This window comes from Mustela putorius, unplaced genomic scaffold, assembly GCF_011764305.1.
Source record: "Mustela putorius furo isolate JIRA1106 unplaced genomic scaffold, ASM1176430v1.1 tig00000145_pilon_pilon_pilon, whole genome shotgun sequence".
Classification (NCBI taxonomy): Eukaryota; Metazoa; Chordata; class Mammalia; order Carnivora; family Mustelidae; genus Mustela; species Mustela putorius.
The window spans coordinates 828,246-847,002 of record NW_025421294.1 but is presented as its reverse complement, the minus strand read 5'-3'; the positions used below and the strand labels follow the sequence as shown (position 1 = coordinate 847,002).

The window sequence follows — 18,757 nt, the reverse complement described above, 5'->3', positions numbered from 1 at the left end:
TAGTGACTAAAGCTGCACTGATTACTGAACACCCACATGCCAGGCTCCCATGAAAAAGACCTCATTTAATTCTCACTTCAGCTCTACGAAGTGTGGGTGCGGTTACTCCCGTTTACCGACAAGAAGCCTGAGGGTCAGAGAGATGAAATCATCTGTCCAGGGTCAGAGCTAGCTAACTGCCATGTCTGGCCTTGAACTCAAGTTGCCTATCTCCCTGGCTTCTTTCATTGCCTCTGGGAGAGAAGTTGCCCTATGTGATCAAGACTGAAAAAAATCCAAACCTGTGCTATAAGTAACTATACAAGGTGCTCCTTCCTTGAAGTAGGATATTTAGGAATCGGTCATTATATTCCTACTTAATAATATGTTAAATAATAATTATATTATATGTTTTAAATGTGTAACATATCAAAATGACACACCTATTATATAATATACTTGATATGTGAAGACAATATACTATACCCCATTATGCCTGCATTTAGACTTAGCTTATAGGAAGCCTTAATAGCAGCAGCAACTCCTTCAGTCTTTGGAGGGAACAAAAAACATCCATGGTCTGGAAGCTCCTGAGAAGGCAAATAGGGTATGTTAACCCAAAGAGGAGTATTACCTAAGGGCTCTGTCCTAAAGGCTGGCAAGGAATTAAGAGGCTATCTTCCAGCGTGGCTTTGTATATGAAATTATGTGTTTAAATTGCTATTTTATATTGTTGAGAAACATCAGTATACCAGTGATTTACCTTATGCCTTAGAGGACAAAGTGCCTTCTAGATACCTCTTCCTGTTCACTAAAAGCTGGCATTGATGGGTTTTAGAGGGAGCCACGTAGGCTTGGAATGACAGAAGTCAAGAAAGGAACATTTGTGAAGATTCCACATGGATCTTAGGGGTCCTACAGGAGCAAGAGTTTCATACCAAATTCATATCTGAGTCTGAGCCCTGTTTTAAGGGGACCAATCTTCCCTGGATAGCGTGGGGGGGTGTCCAGACCTTTCTCATGGTTGCGTGAACTTGAGACGGGGGCCCACACAGCCTCTGTTCACAGGTAAGATACTTTTGACCTGGTAGAACGACCCCCGACTAGCTCCTTATCATTGCCTTGCTTCTCTGTGGTATCTTCTGGAGCTAAAATGCACGATGACTTTAGCTTTTGCGGAGGAGGGCAGAAATGGGTTTGGGACTGAGCAAGGGAAGGAGTGCCACCCTGCTTTATCTTCTTTGTGTTTCCATGTTCCCATGAGGATCTGGAAGCAGGAGGAAAGATAACTGTCGATGAGGGACAAAGAGAATGGGTGGTGTTGGCAGCCGTCCTGTGTGTTGTATGTTGAAAACTTAAGAAAACCCTGAAAACCAAACCCAAAACCCCCTTCTGGTAGCCACTTCCCAGCCGTTTTGGAGAAGACTCTGAAAAACAAATAGCATCTTGAATCAAGAGCAATAGTATTAGATCTTTTACTCTAAGCTATACTTTTCTTTTAGCCGGGATTTATTTTGCTTGGCTAGAAATAGCTGGAGTTATTTCGGCAACCATGACTGTTGTCTAGGAATTGAGTGTAGGTTGGAAATAGCCTGGCTGACTACACTGTTTAGAAATAAGCCTCTCTTTTTCAGTCTCTTTAAGAAGGGTTTGTAAATGTTCCTGTGGTTAATTGCTTCACGGTGCCTTCTTTTCTATCAATTCAGTGGCCTCATGATGCAATCATTTAATGCAAGAATAAACTGTTAGGTCTGTTGGAGAGGGACAGGGCTAGTCTGTATTCCTTGAGACAGGTATAGAGGCAACCGCAGACTTGTAAGACATCAGGTCATTCTCAGCAAGTAGAAACAAGGCAAATGGAAGAGACTGTACACTTTCCATCTCGGGGACCAGCATCCTCTGTGTGACTTGGTAGAGGCCGTTGTAGAATCGCTGTCCTTGGAAATCTTGAAGAGCTGCAAGGACCACCGAATTAAGTTCTTATTGGTCCTGGGCCTCACAGTATCACCTGGGTAAATGAGGTCTAGCTGTAGGCCTAGAGAATTGGAGATTCCATGTGCCAGAAAGACTGTAGAACACATTCCACTTGGTCATTTAGCTCCAGAACACACCATTTACAGCATGTGAATGGTTCCTGGTGCTCCCAGACCTTGGCCACATGCTGGCTCTGGTAAGAACATACTGGTTTGCCCATGGATTTTGGGATCTCGGCCCATGAGAATTGAGGTCTGGGTCAGGTGATGGAGAAGAGCAGTCTTAAGTCTCCCAGGGTGTTTGACTTGTTGGTTCTGATGGGGCCAAGAAGATGGACTTTGATTCCAGGTGCCTTTGGGTTTGAATCACAGCTTTGCCACTCACCAGCCATGGCTTTGGCCCAAGTACTTAAATTCTCCATACCTAGTTTCCCCACATGTCCAATGAAGTTCATTGTATAGGTCTTGTTACGATTAGAGGTAATGTTACAATATGCAAGGAACACATGCTAAGCAGTCAGTAAATGGTGGCTCTCTGGTTTGTATGGATCCTAGTACTAGTCCTGGTGTTGTGCAGAAAGGAAGTGTGAAGTGAGAACACCTCTCTCCGAGTCTCTTTTCAACCCAAAGGGCCTCCTGCCCCCACAACCAGGAAGGAATCGGTGGACACATGGACAGGGAAGGTGGCTCTTAGTGCAGTTGGTAGCATTCCTAATCTCTGCCCTTCTTTACGACCCCTGGGATTTCCTCACTGTCCGCTCACACTCGGCTCTATCGATGGTGTGGTGAAAAACAGATGTTGAAAAGTCCAAATTGACAGCCCGTTTACATTCTTACGGGCTTTTTAAAGTCTGAGACAGCGCTGTAGGCAACCTCACCCCATGCAAGGTGCCGAGGCACTTGGCTGACTTGGCGGTGCGTCAGGCCTGATATTCTGAGATCAAGGATATGGCACGTCATTTGGAGAAACTGCGGTGATTGACAAGATGAATGTCTGAGCTGGGGAGAAAAGCAAGAGCTGAACATAGAGGCAGAAGTGTTCCCCCCCCGCCTCATTCAAACCATTGTTAATAAGACAGCTTAAAAGCCCCTTGGATCCCTTTGACATCTTTTCAAGGTTACCCACTGGAGGACTCTTTGATGTGAGGGCCACGGCATGATGGGAATGGCATTTTCTTTGATGAAAATATAATGGTACTAAGAAAAAGGAAAGTGTTTTTTCAAACAAGGGAGGTCATCGAGAACAGAGGAAGTGGCTCTTTCTAAACAGCTTCCTACCTTAACTCCGGTAGTTAGGTGTGTTACTGCATGGTCATGCCTGTGACACGTTTCTAAAGGACTGTAAAGATGATCACGTGATTTTTGTTTCCGACCTTAGATTCTGTCACCTTGGTGGAGCCCAGAGGCTTTGCTGCTGACGGGCACGGAGATGGACCCAACGCAGTAGGGACTTAGTAAATATCAAATCACTACCATTAAAGAACACTTCCTCAATGCCCCTTTGAGACCTTTACAATTTCACGAATGCTCAGCAGTGGAATATTAATCACAGCCGAGTGAGTGTTGCTTGGAGTCATGGAGCTCCCTTGGCGTGAAGACTTCCAGTAGAGTGTGCAACAATTTTCATTTCATCCATCTTGCAGAGGTTGCCACGAGCGTTCTCAGAGGCCCGCAAAAGCCAAACCTAGAGGAGCCAAGGAGAAGAGATTCACTGGACATTCTGTGTTAGCATTTCCTGCCGCCACTCTAAAGCATTTTGTATATAGGACAGTTAGGCTTTCAGTCTATTCTTTTTAGAAAAGAAGGGAGGATGGGTGACTAACAGTTTTAGCCCAAGTGGATGCAAGTCCGTGTTTCTGCCATCATTGCCCCAAATAAAGTAACCCAAGAACTGAGCTTACGTTGCTTCTCTTGCAGTCCGTCTTCAGCTTCCAACGAGGAATCTGAGCTATATCTCGATTAAGATTCAGACCTTTGATGTCCCTTGAGATGATACTTCATTCTTAATAGATGATAAAACACAGCCTCTGTTTGCTGTGTGAGTGCAGGTGTAAGAGAGAAGCATCCAGATCACACAGCTCTGGGGTCAAGAAGCCTTGCAGGGGCATCCTTGGCCTCTGCAGGGGTCCATTTGGAAAGAAAAAGCATGGATGTTGGTATAGCCGTCCTTGACTCCTGGCTCCGCCATGATCTTGCTCTCTGACTCTGCACAATTCACTTAGCCTTTCTGAAACTTAATATCTATGTCTGCAAAACAAGGATTTGGAATAGAAGTGTCCAGATTCGCATTTCTCTAAACCCAGGTTCCTCACCATAAGCCCTCCATTTGGACTCCATGTCGATCTCATCCCCAAGGATGTATTTCCCAGGGCTTGGAGTTTCCCTGCTATGCATCTTCTTGCTTCATTTCACTCACCATCTTGTATGTCCCATCCAGACGCTGTCTTCTTTGGAAGCCTTCCTAAAGCCTCTCAAAGTGGTCTGGCAATCAGAATCATCTCCTGGTAAAACTCCTGGTTTTAAGCCTGACTCTAAGGATCTTGATTTGCCGGGTCTAGATCGGACCTAGTCCTCTGTAATTTTAACAAGTACTCCATGAGCTTCTGAAGGTTGGCAGAGTCAGGAGCCGGCGTTCTAGGACTGCTAGTTCTAGGCGAACCACTGGCTCTTAGTTCATATCCATCTCCGCAGTGGGCACCTTTCTACCTCATACGATAACCAGCCCCATTCAGCCAATCTTTGGGAATGTGCTTTGACTCTAAACCGCTTTAAATTATCAGTTGATTGGGTTTGAAACCCATATTTGTAAGTAAAATATAGTCATTTATTTAATGGCTAGATTCAGTCAGTTACCTATTTTTAACAACTTGTTCCTGGGTATTTACGAATAGGTAGAATCATAGCTTGTGTGGGATGCATTTATGCAGCCATTTAAAAATAGCGCACTCTGACTTTTAGTCTAAATCAGTCTCTGTTCCTGTCTGCCTTGTTTGCAAAGCCTCTTTTCAACTCTTCTGCATTCATTGTTCAATCAATATCACTGTATTCTTTTCAAACACCTTGAGCTACAGTTTCAGTTAGAGAGACTTTTTTCACACAGTCCTCTCCACTCGTGAATATGAAATAAATGCCCAAGCATCCCTCTGTAAGAAAACACCAGATTCCATCTCAAATCTGATCTCTCGCATCACAGTGGCACTCAGTGCTTACTGCGTGCAGAAGCTCTGTGTGGTGTTGATGGGGTCACAGGACGCGAGCATCCGCTGTCTGGGATGAGGCACTCAGTGGGGGCGGGGGTGTCCTTTCTAGAGGGGGTCCTGTGTCTCCAAGACCAGAAGGAACAATTGGAGTCAGTCAAGTAAATGGGAGGGGACAAGTATTCTGGACAGAGGAAACAGCATATGCAACCCCCCAGGAAGGCCAGGTAGAATAGATTGAAACACACCCTGGCTGTGGTTCATGGAGCTAAACATAGAAACAGAATCACCGATGAGTCACGAATCAGCTCTTTTTTTTTTTTTTTTAAGTCCCAGAATGTTTCCTCCACAATTTCCCCCAGAGTAATAACATCTATGGATAATACAGAGCCCTCCTCTGAGGAGCAACTGCTTTTTCATCACCCACGTGGGCATCCAGGGGAGTAAGGGCGGTATGTGAGCCCATGGAGAGAGTCGGCTGCTGGAACCACGGTGGAGAATGTTCCAGCATCCTGTTAAGTGACAGGCACCTGTATGTAAAATGCATGGAATTTTGACCCCAAAACTATTCAATGTAGTCTAGTTCTTCTCCCTGTCCTGATGGACTGAGGTCCAGTGACCACAGAGCAGTGTTCCTTCCCTAGAAGCTGCTTCCAAGCACCCGGGAGTGCATCTCCCTCTTTCTCCCCCTGCTCTCTGAGGGGACAGGCTTAGCTCCTGGCTTGTCTGCAGTCAGCAAGGCCATGTGGTAACGGGAAGGGGAGTGAATCCTTCCCATCGAAGTCCAAGAGTGACAGGACCTGTCTTTCCAGCTCTACTCTGATTATGGATAAAGGGAAACGTAAGCCCCGGGCAGCAGTAGCTGGCTGGGTTCCAGAGCCAAAACTGAATTAGAAACTCATTAAATACTTCAAGCCAGTGAAGCTGGCTGGGCTGTGCAGGGGCTGGGAAGGCTGCGAGCCGATGAAGGGAAAGGACGCGCGTCTCTGGCTGGCAAAGGGCAGGCTGTGAGCAAGGCAAGACAGTCCAGGAGACAAGACAAAACAGGACCCACTTGTCCTTCTCATAGATGTGTTTGTGAGCTGCCTAGTTGGTACAGCTACATAATGTATGCTAATTGCTATCTTTCTTTTTCTTTTTTTCTTTCTTCTTTGCATGGGAAATGCTCAGTGGGAAAGCTCTGAAACCAAAGAGACAGTGCAGAAAGGCCAAAATGTAGACATTACAGAAACAGAGAGAAGGAACAAAGGAGAACAGAGGATGCAAATGTACAAGGTGCCCAGCAGGCACCTGTCTTTTCCACGCAAGTTTTAGAGAAAAAAAGCAAAAAAGAAAGATACGATGGTCTTTGTGTGCTTTCTGCAGCGTCTGTTCCATAGGCTGAAGTTTGTTAATTGGATTTTTTTTTAACCATGGCAAAAATTCCACCTATGGGAAGAATTGAAAATTAGCAAGATGAAATCCCAGGGTACTTAGATCACTTCCAGGAAATATTAATTAGAAAGTATGAGGTGGTTCTCTCTTTGTGACTTCTCTGGATAAGACATCTCTCTGTGTAGATTATAAGATGGATGCAAATTCGAGAAGGCACACAATTAAGCCCACTTAAATTAATTTTCCATTAATAGGAAGGACTTTAAGTATTTTTTCTTACCTGTCGAACCATGTAAATCTAGTGTCTGATTAGATAGCCCTGGGCGACTATCATTTTTTACTTTAAATCAAAATTTTAAATACCATATAAAAAACATCATATTAAAATAATGGTTTCTTTAATGAAGCTTATCAAGGTGCACAGGCATTTTATATTGGGGAAAAATGGACTGGGGAAGAAAATTTTTTTTTTCACGTCTGACATCAAAATTCCAAAGGTTGAAGTATTGGACATTGGACTTCTTATCTTTACTGCAAGAACCTTTAATTTTTTTCATAATACGAAAAAGATGTAATTCATTCTTCAAAGCAAATTTATAGACATGAGACGTTTAGGGAATTTCCTAATGCGTTTTACTGGATATGAAAGAAAGGCAGTGCCGATATTTTCCAGAACAGTATAGAAGACACAGCAGAGCATCCGGTTATATCCTCTGAGGGAAAAATTGACATGAATTTGAGCTGCTTCTCCAGATGTTTTAACATGCCTATGAAACTTTTGTTTTAAGATTAAATATTTAGCCACAGTGCGCAAAAGATACGGAATAGGTAGTCAAATGCCAGTAGGAGGAACCTCTATTTTCATTTTCTGTCCTCTCACCCATCTTCTGTCTTCACTGTCTGATGGTGTGCCCAACTTCTGCCTTTCCAGCCCTTAGTTTTGAATCCTTGAATTTCCCTGATATGTGGCTTAAACTGAGTGAGTCGGGCCTTCTACATCCTTTGCGTGCCCCTTTCATCTTTCTACTTTCTCCCATGACAACCTCACTCCAAAATCAACGGGAGAGTGTTCAGTGCTGCTTTCTGGAGCAGATGCAGATGTTCTTTCTTTCGGTTATACTCTGGAGCTCCGGCAGAGGACACCCTGGGGAGCCTGAGTCCGTCCGTTCTTCTCTAGAGCTGGCTTGCCCGTCAGCATTTTTGCTGGGACAGAATGTACTCCCATTGTACACTTTGTTAAAGAGCAAAGAGTTTTCATCCTAAGAACTTAGCATGCATATGGGTAACTGCATATATTCTAAGGGTATAAGTACATAAAAAACCACTGATAGAGAATCATGCACGATAGGAATGTGGAAAGTGATTTTATGCATGCTCATTTTCTTATGAAAACCTGTTAATTCTCATGGAAATGGAAATCTGGAGATTTTCTGAGAAGCATGTTTTTCCAAAGCCCCCAGTTTATTTGTCTTCCTCCCTGAACTCCTTCTACACCGGAATTTTAGTCTTTCTTAAAAGAAGACAAAGAGGGTAGAATTTAGTTGAGTGACTGACTGAATCACTTCTGCTCAGTAGGTTTGGGGACTTTATCCTCAGGAAAAATAATGTGTCTTGGTTCAGAAAGCATTTATCAATACCTTAAAAATGTCCCTTAGCTAGATTTAATAGAATTGTGTCAGAAACCAATCTCTGCTTGTCAAGTTAATATTAACTAAATATGTGGCCCTGACTTGATTCCTTGTTTCCTGCATCAAGTTTTCCTAGATCTGCAGATATAGTTGTTCGGCTACAATCTTCTAGAGAAGGTCAAGTGTGGTATGGGGACATGTGGTGTCACCCCTATGGTAGTGACCTTGTGAAGACCTGTAGTTGAATATAAAGTCAAAATGAATTCTTCCTAATGACGCCCTATCTTAATTCTCTTAGGAGTCCTAAGGAGGGGCTGATGACCAGAGACAAAATTCAGTGTACTTGTGAAAAAATAAAAACAAACTTTCGACACTTTGGGACATTTTGGGGCCCTAATCACATAAAAAGTAGTAGACAGCGCTTCCTTTTAATTTTTATATGGCAGTGAGCTTTCTGCTAATGGTGACTCAGGGGTATATCTTCCACGGCCTGAAAGGTCCTACATCACTTGATTTACTCATTTTCCTAAAGGCTGAATTTCCACCCGCATGATTATGTTGAATCCTGTTCAGAAATTGCATGGGTAGTGGTATGTGCAACTGTAACCATCTATATTTTTGGTTGTCCTGTTTTGCAAAAGACCATCAATACCTAAATGTCTATAGGTGGAATGTGTGATCTGGGTTCTGTGAGATTTGCATGGAAATTGCCAACTTCACAGGAAGTCCAAATGAGGTAGTGCACATGATTTTCACAAGTACGTGAGAGCATTTTGTTAACTAAGACATTCTCGTTTAGTTGGCTTGTATAAATTTTTATACACTTCCTCTAATTGAGGTATATAATACAGAGACCATTAACCACCATCAGAATTTTGAGGGAAGAGACAACTTTGGGAGTTGAAGGGGATAGGAGATATTTCCAGAGGAAATAAAAGTTGAACGGGATCTGTAAGGGACTGATTAGATTTAAGTAGGTTCGAGAACTTACTTTAAGACATAGTAGTAAATGGTGTCCTCCAACAACACCCTTCATTTTTTATTTTTTTAAATATTTTATTTATTTATTTGACAGAGGGAGAGATCACAAGTAGGCAGAGAGGCAGACAGAGAGAGAGGGGGAAGCAGGCTCCCCACTAAGCAGAGAGCCCGATGAGGGGGGCTTGATCCCAGGACCCTTACATCATGACCTGAGCCAAAGGCAGAGGCTTAACCCACTGAGCCACGCAGGTGCCCCAACCCCCTTCATTTAAAGCAAACTTTCAGCCAACTGTCCCACTGGGGTTAAAAAAACAAATGCAGTGACCAGTTAGCACAAGTATCTGATATACTGAAAATTTTAATTAGTATAAATTCAGTGAATACATCAGCATTGTAAATTACTGGTTTATTTCATGTAAACTTTTAACAGTATAACTCACTGAAATTAAATGGTATTAGGTGAAATGAAAAAACTGAGTGGCTGACTTTAAAGTCATGCATTCTACTTATCAACATATGACACCACATTTGACCTGAGTCAGCAGCAAGTGGGATTCCATACTCTTTTCCCCTCTAAAAGTATGAAATGGTATGAAAGGCAGTAAGAAGTCAAACTCTGTATGATGTTCTTCAGAAAATACTGAATTAGTTCACATAACTGCTCCCTTTTGCTCTTCTAATTAATATTTTACTGCTAACGGGTGGGGTTTGGATTTGGTTGAGGATGAGGTGATGGATGAAGGGTTTAGTTGGAGAAAGTTCTTGTGATAAATTTTTCCTACCTCTATGCCCAGCAAGAGTTTCTGGAACCACACCATACACAGGGGCTCACCATCCCCTGTGACCAAATCTCTGAAGACATGCTCAGAGCAAAGGCCTTATTGCATGGTCTTCTTCAGTTGTTAGTCAGTGGGGCTACAGTGTTTACCCAAGGCTTTGTGTTCATATGTCTTATCCAGGGCTCAAAACTAGCTCTCTCCAGCAGCTGCTGCCTGTTAGAGCAACACACAGTAGAAAAGAATAACGTGAAAGTGGGTGGGGGAGACATCCTTCTTCTCTTAGAATAAGAGAAGGAGCATACTAAGGAGGAAAATGTGAGCGAAGATGTTGGTTCTTCTAGGGCCATTTGTCAGAGCACAGCAAGAGATCATGAAAGAATGGCGAGGAGCCATGTGTTTAAAGAAAAGACCTTTAACATTGAGAGAGTACGCTCTGGAGTCAGTCCACTATGAAGAGAGCTGAGGAGAGCACCTGACTGAGGGAAGTTGAGGACCAGGCTCTAAATAGGCCTTCGCTCTGGTTCAGCAGACAGGGCACATAACTGATGGCAAAGAGTAGGAAGTACAGAGGAGTCAGGGCTGGGGCCCTGGTGTGCCAAGAGTCCTTCCTCAGCCCCAGGACAGAGAAGACCCCGGTCAGGAGGAATGGAGTGTACTTTTCTGGGCAGTCCAAGCACCGGGCCATGACTGGGTAACACAGACATAGTGCTCAGGGGAAATACCAGGTGCTGATTCAGCCGTCTCCTCCTCCCCCTTCTGAATGAGGCAGAATATAAATTAACAAAACTAAAACAAAACCAAAGTCACACTTCCTTTGGGTTGGGTTGGGGCTTTAGGCCAAATGCTTTAAAAGATATGGCCAGATTTACTCATCCTAGCTGGCACACAAGACCTGAGTATCCACCTTTCCATTACCTGTTAAAGATGGTGGCGGTGGAGGCCCCACTTCAGGTCCCTTGAGCCTCCTACTTCCAGGTCAGGATCTTGACCTTCAGAGGTCCCTTCCTGGCAGATAACCGAGCCTGTTGCTTTGCGCTAGCCTGATGCTTTCATTGCAGGTAGTACTATCCCCTGGGGACTTTACCGGGAAAAAATGTCATAAGCCCGTGCTATTTCTCCTTGGCTTAGAGCTAAGGGTGTCCAAGGGGTCTGAAACTAGAAGTGATATTTGTTATGTCAGCTACTTATATTTTTCCCTTTCTGTTTTCTTTTCAATAGCCAGTACCAAATTTGATTTCTGTTTTTAAGGTGTCTGGCTTTGAAGTTGAAGGTTGTGATAATTTGGTTCTAAAGGGTAATAGATGGGGGTGAATGGTCGGCAGTTTCCCCAGATTTGATCAGTGGCAGGGATTTGATGGCAAATTAAATGTCAGATAAAACTGCCAAGTGATTCCTAGACTCAGTACTTACTGGGAAAAGTTGTTTGAGTTTTTAAGGATCACAAGGGAAATAATTCTAGCAGTATGTTCAGCCATTAGGACGGTAACACATTAAAAACAGTGTGAGGATGACATTAAATAAGCTCACTTACTGTTGTTATTGATCAAGAGCGTCGTCTTTGTCTACGTTGTCTCCTTTCTCAAAGAAGGGGCGACAGAATGATGAGAATTATCTGAAAGTTTGCAGACATGCAGAGCCCCAGACCTCACTCCTGCCTTCTGAGAGTGGGCCAGGCATATCTGCATTTTTATTGAGGTCCTCAGGGGATCACAGGGCATCTCACACTCTGAGAAGTGTCAGCCTCCAGTCCTTTCTCCATCAAGCAGATGGGTCCCAGACAGAAAACAAAGCCATACCCACAGGCTAAGCAATGTAACATTGCAGTGGATATGTAGGTCCAAGTAGTGCATTTTAGGTTGAATGTGAAAAGCAAGTCTGAGTTATTATTGGATTTTTAAAAAGATTTTATTTATTTATTTGACAGAGAAAGACCACAAGTAGGCAGAGAGGCAGGCAGGTGGGGGGGGGGGGAAGCAGGCTCCCTGCTGAGCAGAGAGCCCGATGCGGAACTCTATCCTAGGGCCCTGAGATCATGACCTGAGCCGAAGGCAGAGGTTTAACCCATGAGCCTCCCAGGAACCCTATTATTGGATTATTTAAGGTTTTTGAAGTATTCAGCCTCGACTCTCCTTTCTGTGGAGGTGGATTAAGTTTGCAAATCAGGAAGGCACTTCAGGTACAGGTCACCCCGGGGACTAGGTGGGAAGGTGAGCAGAGAAGGCAGTGGTCCATCACTTCTCTGGTGCTTTTTCCACATCACCTCCAGGGGCTTTTTGCTGCTTTGGCCCACCCTTGAAATGGTGGCATTTCCCAAGACTGTTCTCAGCAAAAGGCTCTCTTTATTCTCGAAGAACATCACCTAAAAATACACTGATGCCTCCCAGATCTGGTCCAACCTGTGGCCTGAGCCTCAAATTCACCTTTCTGCCTGCATATTGGGCAGAACCACCTGGATCCTTCATAGGAACCTCAAACTCAGCAGACCCCACATCAAACTAACTGTTATGTCTTCCTTCGTCCCTTTAAAAATGTCTTTTTGTGAGGTACCTGGCTGGCTTAGTTGGTGGAATGTGCAACTCTTGGTCTCGGGGGTGTGAGTTTGAGCCCCACATTAGGTGTAGAGATTACTTAAAAATAAGGTCTTTAAAAAATGAAATGAAATGTCTTATTAGCTAAGAGCCTGACTCCGGACTGTAACCACCGAGGTTTCCATCCTAGTTTGACTATTTATTCCCTAGGGCAGTTGTTGAACTGCCCAATGTCTCATTTTCCTCAGCTCTAAAATGGGAATAGGGCCTTTCTCATAGGGTTAATGTGCAGATTTAAGGCAATAATCCTACATAAAGAACTTAGATCAGTGGTTGACCCAGGGCAGGTATTCAATATAGCTTAGTCATTTTTATTATTAATTCCCTTATCAAATATTGATTGAGCTCCTGTGGTGTATCAGACACTACTTCTGACTTACGCTTTCCAAATGAGACACTGTCAAAATCACAAGCATCCCCATTAAACTATATTCCCTTTAGGATAAGGCTGGCATCCCATTTATGTTTTAATCTCAATGCTAGTTTATGAAGGTAGCACTAATTTGCCTGAATTAATCTCCAGAAAACTGTGTCCTCTAAATAATTCACACTTTGTTAGTGAACAGGGAATACAATATCTCTTAAAAGGCCAGGAGAAGACCAATAAGATTAAAAAAACATTCTCTGAAACCTACTCTGATCTCAAGAGGGTGAGGTCTAACTGTTGAACCACAGGAAAGTACCATTTTTGAGTTGACATTTAGGCGAGATTGGCAATCTTGTGGTTTAACCTAAGAGTTAGTAGAGTATCTGCCATAGGGCAGGTATCCCCCAATGCAGAAAGAATTCCTAAACCTATACCCCGAAGGCAGGGAGTACCCTATAATACAGTAAGAAAAATGTACCTCAGGCAAATCTTATTTTTAAAAAGTAAGGATTTAGACCGTGTAAACTCCTAAAAAATTCTGAGAAGCATCGGGGGGCAGTGGCAAGAGTCAAGACCAGGAGTCAGATGGGTTAGACTAAAAACCGAGTTTAACAGCTTACTTTATTCTTATCTGTAATAAGACTTCATAAACCATGAAGCGCATCACAGATGAAAGGTGGTGCTGTTAATAGTTTAGTACCTGTTCCCATGTAGAACTGCCTGCAGCAGGCGTAGAACTGTCTGGGCAGCCACACACATACAACAGTTGCTCACTTATGACAGGCCACTGTTCACCCCTGAGGCCTGTCTTTTTCTTCTTTAAAGATAGTAAGGGGGTGGCTAGAATTGACACCAGGGCTCCTTTAGGTTTCCCTATTCTGTGAGATGAGGAAATTCTGATTTCTTATGCCACAAGAGTGACAGATTCTCACAGGCTCATGGGTAGGAGGTTTCCCCTTGGCTGCTGGACTCCTCGAATCTTAAAGGCAGAAGCCATGTCATTCTTCTGCATGATGAGCACAAGTATTTTTCTTTGTCTGCTGCACGTTTTGTTGAGGGAACAGGGCACTGGGACCTCCTACCTTGCTGGGGCCCAGAAGACCCTGTTCATAGACTTAGAATACCATCATCATCAATGTTTCAGTGCACAAACCCAGAGGAAGGTGCTCTGTAAATGGTAAAGTACTAGACAGATGTGGATCTGTGCTTTGATGGCAGCTGGAGTTGGCTCCCCTGACAGGTCATACGTAGCCCTTTGCTAGGTATGCCTTTCCTTTCCATCCATCTGTATAGCCTTCTAAAATCCGTACCTTGTCGCAGAAACAACTTTCAGGTTGTCTTCTTGCCCCTAGTGGGGGCCCACATTGGTGTTGTTGCTGTTTCTCCTTAGGTGTTCTCCAGGGAGCCTGACCTTCATCAATACCATCCATGGTATTTCTTTCTACTTCTTTCAGCTGGGGCCTAAAATAGAGAAAAAGAAAAAAGAAACAAACGTATTTCTTCCACAGTCTCCCACTTCTAACCCTTGGTAGCCTGGATTCTCATTCCTCTGCCTTGAGGCCTTTCATAAAGGGGGAGAGAGTGGAAGAAAGAGGAGAATGGGATTAGGGAGAACAGCCCCGTAGAGCAGATTGAGAAAGAGGGTATGCTGCGGATCCTGCAAAAGGGACGAGACCTGTTGCTGCCTGGCATCCCATTCCCCAACCAGGTCTGTGCCCAGTGTGAGCAGTCCCCTTGGCATTGGAACAGGAGGGGGATGTACAATGCAAGATGAGCCTTCCTCTGCCACTAGGAGCAAGCCTGCCAGCCTGTCGTCAAGGCTCAGTCTGCATCTGCACGCAGAGAACACAGGACGAGGAGGAAGTCTTGGCATCCGGGCTGTTTTAGTTATTTTCTTATTTGGGTGTCTAATGGTCAGGGAACCATAGAGTAGAAGATAGCACAGAACCCAAGAGAAGGATGGGGTGGAAGGACTGGCAAAGACATGAAAAACTAAACCAAATGTCAACAAGAAAGAAAAAAGTTTAAGTTCAGGAAATGTAGAGAAAAATCGGTGTAGACTCAGATTCTGTAATAATTAAATTCTGTGCTACACAAAAGATGTCAAAGGTAAAATCTTTAAAAAGTGGTCTCATTCCCAAGCAATGATCAACTTACTTAAATTAAAAAAAAATTTATATATGAAATCTCCTGAATTTGTTTATAATGGGATCCATGTTCTTGTTCTCTTAAAAAAACACACACTGACCATTTGGAGAGCAACGTGACATGCGGGAGCACACATCAGAGAGGAAACAAAAGCAGAAAACAAACAAGCTTATTCCCAACAGAAAAGAAACGCCATTTCCAGGAAAATCAGGGAAAGGCTGGAGAGAACTGGGCTCTAATTATACTGCAGAGACAAAGAGGGAGTGAGTCTCTGAGCATGGGTGGGAGGTGGGCGTGCCTGCCCAGGGCCAGGCGAGTCAGCGGCACTGGCTGTCCCATGGCTCCCCCAGGATGCATGCTCACCTCTTACAATGGGGAGGCTTAGCATCACAACTGGAAAACCTTTCTTTTAGATACAGTGGTTCAGGAAGGTGGATGAGGCTGAGAGCTATGTGAACTGATAAAGATGAGCGAGTTGATTTTAAGGTGTAAGGGCCTCTGGGAAATCAGACTCCTTCCAGCGCTAGGAGTTGGGCTTCCCTGAGGAGGGATGCTGGGTGGGCTCCTGGTGATGGCTGGCTTTCTGGGCTCTGTACTGACAGTGTGGGATTGTGCAATCAGGAGGTACTGAGCCTCCCAGCGCCTGTGTTTCTCTGAGGGCACCTCCATGGCAGGAGTGGGGAGCTGAGCTGTCTAGCCTGCCTCGTGGGCATGTTCTCTCTCGTGTCTGAGGGGATTTCTTTCTCATTCCAGGCAACAAGGGGGAGGCTTCTGGTAGGTCGGGCCCTGTGCCCTCCTGCACCCGCCCTTGAGCTCTATGCTGGGACATCTGGGAAAGACATTGCTGCTTGTGGCCTTGAAGAAGTGCTGTGACCACATGTGCACCCCCCCCCCCCTTTGGTCTCTCTCTTCCTGTTCTTCTTGCTTAGAAGTGATGAGGTGGGATAGAAGGAACACAGGGAGAACCAAGAGAGGCTGCTGGGAACCAACCTTTCCGCTGCTTGGAGGCTTCCTGACTTGCTCTTCCTCTGTCTCCCTCTGGGAAGGGAGAGCCCCAGAGCTGTCTTCCCACCAGGCCCGTAGGGGCCAAGGTTAGTTGTAAGGGACAGAGAAGGAAAGAAGATTCACAAGAGCTTTGCTGATGCAGGCATCTCCTCTCCCTCCACACCAGCTCTTTCTCTCCAAAACTTCCCCCATCTCTTAGCATATTTACTTTGTGTTATAATGTGGATTCCTGCAGAAAGGGGGTCTGGATATTCTTCCAAATGAAAAGCCGTTATTAAAAGCTGCAGGCAGACCCTCTGGTAAGGAATTTTTTAGTTCCCGCACTGAGTACCTTTCATTTCTTGATTTTGTCCATTCAGCTAAACTTTACCCTGGGGGTTGTTTTTTAGACGTGGAGGTTGGAAGGAAGAGGTTTCCTTTTTGGAAAATCCACTTGGGCAAGGAGGTAGAATTGAAGAACTCATGGCTCTTATTTCTCTTTCCTTCCTCCCTCCCTGCTTCCCCGCCTTTCCTTCTTTCTTTTCTCCCTCCAACAGAAACAGAATTTAACATCAAGACTTTTGTGCTTGTGGCCTTTTCTCGCTCTCCCAGCCCTTACTTTTAGCTAAATCATCCCAGTCCTTTACCCTATGCTTTCCCTAATTCTACAGTCTTCTTTAACCCTAAGTTTTTGCTTCTTCACATTGGAAGTTTTTCTGGGGCGGAATCACAGTATCGAATTCTGTGTCCATAAAGAATCCATTCCGGGGGCGCCTGGGTGGCTCAGTGGGTTAAAGCCTCTGCCTTCGGCTCGGGTCGTGATCTCGGGGTCCTGGGATCGAGCCCTGCATCGGGTTCTCTGCTCAGTGGGGAGCCTGCTTCCTTCTCTCTCTCTGCCTGCCTCTCTGCCTGCTTGTGATCGCTCTCTGTCAAATAAATAAATAAAATTAAAAAAAAAAAATTTTTTTTCAAAAAAAAAAAAAAAATCCATTCCGGCTTGTACCCGGGGAAGGGGCAGGAGGAGCAGGTAGAAGAAAAAGTGTTGACTTTTCAGGAAAAGGAAGTTGTGGAAATCCAGTTCTGGATTGTGATCATCCGTAGAAAAGGAAATGATGTGCTCATTCTCAAACATACCAAGTGACTGCCCTCTTACGGGGGATCCTCAGTGTTTTCATCAAGGGCTTCCCCCACCTCTTCGGGCTTTCTGGACTCTGGCTCCGGCATTCTCTCCCTTGGGCTGGGCCGTTTCTTTAAGCAGCTGCCTGTCTAGGTTGAGACTGTTGGGGGTCTTTCTCTGGCCCCAGCCGTGATGGTATCACCTGCTACGCCACTGTGTTCTGGCACCGATGGGTGGGGTACATGCAGGAGAGGAGCGGCAGCTGTGGGCGGGACCAAGGTTCTGAATTTTATGGGGACTGGCGATGGCGGCGCCTCAGTAGTGGGTGTTACTGAATTCAGTTATGTCAGCCTCCTCAGAAACCAGCAAAAAACCTCTGTGTGTGCACATACGTGTGTGTGTTTAGGTAAGATATTCAACTCTGTGGAGAAGAGACCCCATAAACATCCCACCAATTATACCTAGAAAATAACATTTTCCTTTCAGAGATTTTACAGTTACCCGCATTAGAGTAGACCATCAACCCCACGGACAGCCTGATCCTGAAAGACACATATATTGAAATAATGTGTCAGACTTGGAATAACTGAAAAAAAAAAAAAAAAGTCCCAGGAATAACTGAAAAATACAGGCTTGTTTGAGTCTCAAAGATAGCCTTTGGGAGCACACAGACAGAGGTCTCATTGTCTGCAAGGACCCTGCTGCTTCAGGGGTCCCCCCAGACCATCCTCTTTTGATTCTAAGGTGGAACAGACTTCTTTTTTGTCACACAACAAGTCCCTGCCCCACTCACCTCAGGATGGAGCCTTCACAATTACACTGAGTTTCGTGGAGAAGTCTTCAAAAGACTTCTTATCAAAGCAGTGAGTGACACAATCATTGCATCTCAAGCCCCTGCTTTTGCTTCCCTCCGACCAATGCCGAGCGGAGTTACCTATTCATTGGGGCTCCCTAATGGTTCCGCTGTGAGCCCTTTCTGGAGAATGCAGACTATAATGGGAGAGAGAAAGGCTGCAACTGGGTTGTCTTTCTTTCCTGGGAACTTCTTTTCTGAAGCAACTGAATGAGACCTTTGCAGGCGAGGGCAGTGGCCTCCCCTTCAGAATGCCTGGCCTGTTTCCCAGTGTGAAACATTCCCCAAATATGCAACTTTGCTAGCGTCCTAGCGGCCAGAGCCCAGAGCCGCCTGCCGCAGGGAGAGCTGGCATTCCACCGGGATGCCGGGGTGGGGGTGCGGGGCTCAGGCCCCTCGGGCAGCCCCCGCGCTTGCCAGATGCCAGGATGACCCAGCCCCTAGTTACATCGTCCAGGGAAAGAATCTTGTCACAGCAGCCCGGCTGTGACAAGAGCTTGAAGCTTCTCTCTCTTTAAATCCCCTCCTTCATTTAAATCCAATCCTATAAAAAGGCTTTTGTTGGAAGAAGCAGCCATGGCATCATGGTGCACGTCTGTGTCACCGCTCTCAGTGTTTCCAAAGATGGACAAAAAGAACATTCGTTAGTTGAATTCCTGAGCAAACAGGTCTGAAAATTGACTTGGAGGGAGGAGAGGTAAACACGACAGCGGTCACATGGCGTTTGTCTTGTCTGCAAGCGATGAAGCCAAAGAGGAAGGGAGCTTCTCGTGGATGGTAAGAAGCCCC

The 18,757-nt window shown here is 44.9% G+C and overlaps 1 protein-coding gene across 2 annotated transcripts in view; it reads left to right on the top strand.

Annotated features, from left to right (window-relative positions):
• MAP1B (microtubule associated protein 1B) overlaps window positions 1-18,757 on the top strand; it is a 95,225-nt gene that overhangs the window by 49,197 nt on the left and 27,271 nt on the right. Inside the window, exon 1 of one of the 2 annotated variants that reach the window (XM_004764484.3) lies at window positions 18,309-18,745. The exons of the other annotated variant lie outside the window; for it this stretch is intronic. The gene's annotated coding sequence lies outside the window, so the exon portion shown is untranslated. Of the gene's footprint in view, window positions 1-18,308; window positions 18,746-18,757 lie in introns of those variants that run through there. 2 annotated transcript variants of the gene reach the window in all.